This window comes from Ovis aries, chromosome 3 (assembly GCF_016772045.2).
Source record: "Ovis aries strain OAR_USU_Benz2616 breed Rambouillet chromosome 3, ARS-UI_Ramb_v3.0, whole genome shotgun sequence".
Classification (NCBI taxonomy): domain Eukaryota; kingdom Metazoa; phylum Chordata; class Mammalia; order Artiodactyla; family Bovidae; genus Ovis; species Ovis aries.
This window is the reverse complement of record NC_056056.1, coordinates 137,773,859-137,779,876: the sequence shown is the minus strand read 5'-3', so window position 1 is coordinate 137,779,876 and position 6,018 is coordinate 137,773,859. Positions and strand designations below refer to the sequence as shown.

The following is a 6,018-nucleotide window of genomic DNA, read 5'->3' as shown; positions in this document are numbered from 1 at the left end:
GGGAGCATGGACTCTTAGCCAATGGACCACCAGGGAGATTCCTATGTGTAGGTTTTAAATCTGCTGTCTATCCCTTCACACATCTCTACCTCTCCTCACATTTAATTACCTATTCCACTTGTTCTAGAGCCAAGGATCCTGTTCCTTCATCCCTCTTCCCTGATTAGAGATGAGAATATCTTGGCTCTTGACATCATCTCCAGCCCTGGGAAGGGCTTTCAGTTCAGTTCATTTCAGTCGCTCAGTAATGTCCGACTCTTTGCGACCCCATGGACTGCAGCTCGCCAGGCCTCCCTGTCCATCACCAACTCCCGGAGTTTACCCAAACTCATGTCCATTGAGTCGGTAATGCAATCCAACCATCTCATCCCCTGTCATCCCCTCCTCCTCCCGCTTTCAATCTTTCCCAGCTTAAACATCTTTATTCCCCCAAATGTTGCATTAGTCTATCAAACCTGCACAAATCAACAGAATGGCCTCTATCCTCTCTGCATAACACTGAGTACAGGGACATCTTACAGCCTAGCCTAAATCTTCTTATACTTCATAATCACAAAACTTTGCAGAGAGAAATCAGAATATTACAGACAGATTCTAGGCTGTTGAAGGAAATTACTCCCCTGCTTTTTCTGACTCCAGTTTGATAAACTGCAGTAAATATTTCTGTTCCTTAAACCTTCAGATCTGGTTACCAGTGAGTAGGTATGAATAGTGCAGAGGAGTACTATTCCCAAGGAGGGAACAGCGCTGAGAATAATTCAGCTGGGTCATGTTGACCTTTGGTTCTCTCCTTCCCATACTGATATCCTTCTACCAGTTCAGATTCCTGGGTCTGAAAGTTGCCCTGGGATCCCTCAGGCCATCTTGGATGCTGACCTACTACACACACTACACTCATTTGTTCATTTCAGAAATATCTTTAAATGGTGTGGTTTAGACCTTTCTAGGACAATTCTGTAATCCTCCTTTCCTATCTTTTACCATTTGCTGAGATCAACCACCATTTCATTCAGTTTAATTGTGCCTGTTCTCATCCATGTGTAAATCTCACATCAGTCTCTCATACAGAAGGATGAAACGAAGACAATGTTTTTTGTTCCAAGTAGTAATTAAAGATTAGATTTATTTCCTGATATCTTGACCTAGAATGAGTTGCAAGGCTTTGCTTTTGGTCATTCAAAAAAAACTTATCCCATCAGTTTAAGGTGCTATTTAGCTGCAGATGGGAGGGCTCCTTTTTCTGTGACATCTTCTAAATCACTTGATACAGTGGTTGATGTCTTCCTGCACACTAAATGTGGACATCAGATAAGAGAGAAAAATTTTTCCAGAAATACTATGCTAAAGAAATAGAAATGATTCTGGAAATATTCTCAATTAACAGGAGACCCTGAGCTTGCCACTGTGGTGGCAAGACACTGTAGTCTGGTCTCCTTGTGAGTGAAAGTAGAGAATGAAGTAATTTGGGGAATGGCTTGAAAATATCCAGATCATTGAGATATACATGAAAATATCTAAGTTTTATGAAGAATAAATCCTATTTATCATTTTACTTTGCTTTGAGTAGATTTTATATAAAAAGTTTTCTATCAACAATATTTACAAATGTATCCATGCAGGACCCTCAAACAGAATTTCTCCAGCTGTTTCTGCCTCACAATCATTAGAACGAAGCCAATATCCCACAGGCACACAAGGGTAAACACTACCCTGTTTTCCAGGCACAAAGGTAACCTACATGTTGGTGTAAGATGGGCCTAAGCTTTGACTGATGAGTTTGTTAATGGGATCATAGCTGAAGCATCTCTTGGTTGAGTTAGCATGGGGTCATAGATTATCAGCAGGATTAGAAATAGGTGCTCAATAAAAAAGCAATATAAATTTTTTGTAAGTTCAGAAAGCTTCATATGGTTATATTGTGAGCTGATAAACAAAAGCAGAAACCTGCTAAATCATGTTTTAAAACCTCAGGCTCCTAAGAAAACTTCATGCAGAACGGTGCTTTACTACATAGCCCTACAAATGCAGGTTCAAAATTATTTGGATTCAGGTGAGCATCATCATTCACATAATCTACCACAATTCTGGCCTTCTTGGATAAACCCTTATACCTAGCACAAGTGGATTCAAGAAGCAGTTAAAGGAAAACCACACAAATACTTCTTTTCTGACCTCATGGGACAATAAAAAAAAAAATAAATTGCCCACAACACAAATGCAAGTACCCTGTTGCAGTGATGGTTAAAGTACCTGTTGCTTCTATAAAAATGAGAGATCATCAGAGGATGTTGCAGAAGATGACATATTCTGCAGATAAACACAGACTGCATGGGTAGGCAGTATGGCAACTCTAATGGATAATATTCCCAATACTTCTGCCAGGGATCAGTACTACAGGTGATTAGTGGTATTAGGATGGCTTTCCCTGGTAGCTCAGCTTGTAAAGAATCTGCCTGCAATTCAAGAGAACCTGGCTTGATTCTTTGGTGGGGAAGATCTGCTGGAGAAGGGATAGGCTATCCAATCCAGTATTCTTGGGCTTCCCAGGTGGCTCCAGGAAAGCCACCTACAATGTGGGAGATCTGAGTTTGATCCCAGGGTTGGGAAGATCCCATAGAGAAGGGAACGCCAACCACTCCAGTATTCTGGCCTAGAGAATTCCATGGACTGTATAGTCCATGGGGTCGCAAAGAGTCAGACACAACTGAGGTGGTATTAGGGGCATAGAGTGAAAGGATGGGATTGTGCTTGGAATATTCAAGAGGTCATATCTGAAGTATGCATGAGAGGTCATATGGAGGTTTTCAAATAATGTGATAGGTATAATGAAGCTAACACAAAATGTGTGAAGATGAAGCTAGAAATAATTAATTTGTGATTGCTATTAAGATGTGGTCCATTTTCTCAATGAGCTCATAGCCTTGAGGGGAAATCTGAGAAAACATATTTAACATTAATGAGAAAAAATCAGAACTCAGACTATGACATAAGCCACTGAAAACAAGGAGTCCGTGATTTAAATAGAAGGTTGTGAGTTTAGAAGAGAGAGCTGTCAGGAGAGACTATAAAAAAAAAGACAGGATTTAAGGTCAGTTAAGAATTTGGATCCACAGATTAAAATGGAGAACATTTGAATGGAGAATAATAGAAGCACAGAAACAAATACACTTTTCTGACATCAAAAGTAGCCAATTTGATTTAAAAGTAGGTTAAAGATGGATAAGAAAGAACTCTGAATACTGGAACAGGAAAAATGGCCTATGTACCTATGGATCAAGCCTGGTAGATTAGAAAAAGCAATGGTTTTAGAAAAAGCAATGGTTTTTTACTTGTTGTCAACATGGCATTACAAAATCCCCCTGAATATCATATTTTTCAACAGTAAAATAGATATCATCAGCTGCCATAAATAAATCACAGAGTCACTTTGAGAAAAAAACTTAGATAGTGATTGAGATACTCTGTACACACACACATACACAAAGTTAATGGAAATTTAATGAGCTGCTTAGGAAGTTAGAAGTCACTGGATGATTATGACCTAAAATATAATGATATGGAAAGGAGACAAGTTTAAAACAACTGCTGCAAATCCATACTATAACCAAATGATTATAAGGCTCTCTAAACAACAGGAAAAATCCAGGTGGAAACTAACTACCATGAATGTACAAGGAAGCCAGGTATATTTATTTTTCAATTAAATCCCTATAACAAAGGAATGAGATTCTCTGCTAAGTATGTGAAGACTGCAATCCAAGAACAGCGACTGACAAAATAGAATAAAATTTCTTGCTGAGGTACGGTGAGGGATATATTGAGTGTCTCAACACAGCACCCAAACAGCACAGGGGAAATGTGTAAGCAGAAGGGGTGATGCTGTGAAGGAAATAGGAACAATCATTGGAGATCTCACCTCTCCTTTATTTTATTACAGGAAAATAATCTCAACAAATGGCCTTGAGGAACCACAGCCTCACCCAATGAGCATCACCCAGTTTATTCTCACTGGGCTGTCTGACGACCCCCACATCCAAGTTCTGCTCTTTGTATTATTCCTGGGAATTTACCTCCAGACACTACTGGGAAACCTGACAATGATATTAGTGATCAAGACTGACTCCCACCTCCAAATGCCCATGTACTACTTCTTGAGTAATCTATCATTCCTAGACCTCTGCTTCTCTTCTGTCACTGTGCCCAAGCTCCTGAAGGACCTCCTGTATGAGAATAAGACCATCTCAGTAGAGGGCTGTCTAGCACAGGTCTTCTTTGTGTTTCTTACTGCGGGAAATGAAGCTTGTCTGCTCTCAGTCATGGCCTATGACCGTTATGCCACCATCTGCCACCCCTTGCTCTATGACCAGGTGATGAGCAACCAGCTTTGTCAGGGGCTGGTGTGGGGCTCCTGGGGCCTGGCCTCTCTCAATGAAGTCATCATTGTGCTCTTGGCTATTAATCTGGATTTCTGTGATGCTCAAACTATCCACCACTACACCTGTGAGCTGCCCTCCTTCTTCCCCCTGTCTTGCTCTGATATCTCCATCAACATCAGTATCTTGTCCTTTTCCACTATATTCCTTAAGCTTGGAAATTTCTTCCCAATCTTCTTCTCCTATGTTCGTATTATATTCAACATTCTGAGCATCAGCTCCACCGCAGGCAGAAGCAAAACCTTCTCCACCTGCTCCTCCCACCTCATCGCAGTGATCCTGTTCTTTGGCTCAGGTATGCTTCGCTATCTCATGCCTCCCTCTGGTTCCTCCCTGGATTTGCTTTCTTCCTTACAATACAGTGTGATCACACCCATGCTGAATCCCCTTATCTACAGCCTAAGGAACAAAGAAGTAAAGACAGCTGTGAAAAGGACATTGGGAAAATATTCGCAATATTTTAGGCACTGAAGTAAGTTACATTTACTCATCAAAACTGCAAAGATTGAGCTTTCTCTTATGTTGCCTCTTCCTTCTTCTCACGCTCGTTGCTCTCGCTCAGTCGTGTCCGTCTCTTTTAGAACTCATGTCTCCCATGTCTCCTGCACTGCCGGCAGATTCTTTACCACTGAGTCTTGGGGAAGCCCCCTTCCTGCCTCAACACAGAGTCAAATAGGGCACACAAAAGATCCTAGAGCTTGCCTGAGCACCTCATCTTGTTATTGAAAAGTAGAGGCATATATTTTAAACTTCCATTTGAAAAGTCTATGCTCTATTGATTGGGAAAGAATATGAAAGCATTCTTCCACAAGCACACTAAGACAACAAATTAATTAGGGTGAAAAGTTAACATACACAGGTGGTTTGATTTCTCAAAAAAAATTAATAGAATAAAATTTACCAAAAACTCAATCTGAAATGCTTAATAATGAAAGATTCAAAAGTCTTTATATTTCATTTAAAAATGTTTAACTTTAATCAATAGCCCACCAGAAGGTTTGTGATCAAATCAGATTGGAGGAATTACAGCTAAAGTAACTAGCAATAAAAGAATAATTACCACATTACTTAATAAGACCATGTAATTTCTCCCCACTGCAGTTGGATGAGGATAGATATAAGATTTAAATTTTGCTTGAGGAAAGAAAAATCTACAAATATTGGCAATGATGAAATTTTCTACCTGGAAAATCTAAGAATTCCATCAGAAATGAAAAATTATTAGTACTCGAAGAGACTTAAATGATGCAAAAATCTTAATATATTGATACAAAAATAGTTTCTATACACCAAAATCTAGTGAACAGACAAAAAATATGTTAACATAGAAAATTATTCATTGCTATTACAACATCAACACAAAATCCCAGAATTAAACTTAACAATGAACCCTTAAAACTATATGAACAAAACAGCATAACTGAACTGCTATTAAATATGCTTAATGTAAGATTTCTTTATAAAGTGTGTTTTCATCTTCAAATGACAAATATGTGATGAACATTTACATAAACCATAGAATATTTATCACTGAATTATCAATAGCTATTGGGTTCCCTGGTGGCTCAGATGGTAAAGAATCTTC

General features: G+C 39.1%; 1 pseudogene; it reads left to right on the top strand.

Moving 5' to 3' along the window:
- Window positions 1–3,954: 3,954 nt before the first annotated feature.
- On the top strand, window positions 3,955–4,904 carry LOC101101975 (olfactory receptor 8S1-like; annotated as a pseudogene).
- The last annotated feature ends 1,114 nt before the right edge of the window (window positions 4,905–6,018 follow it).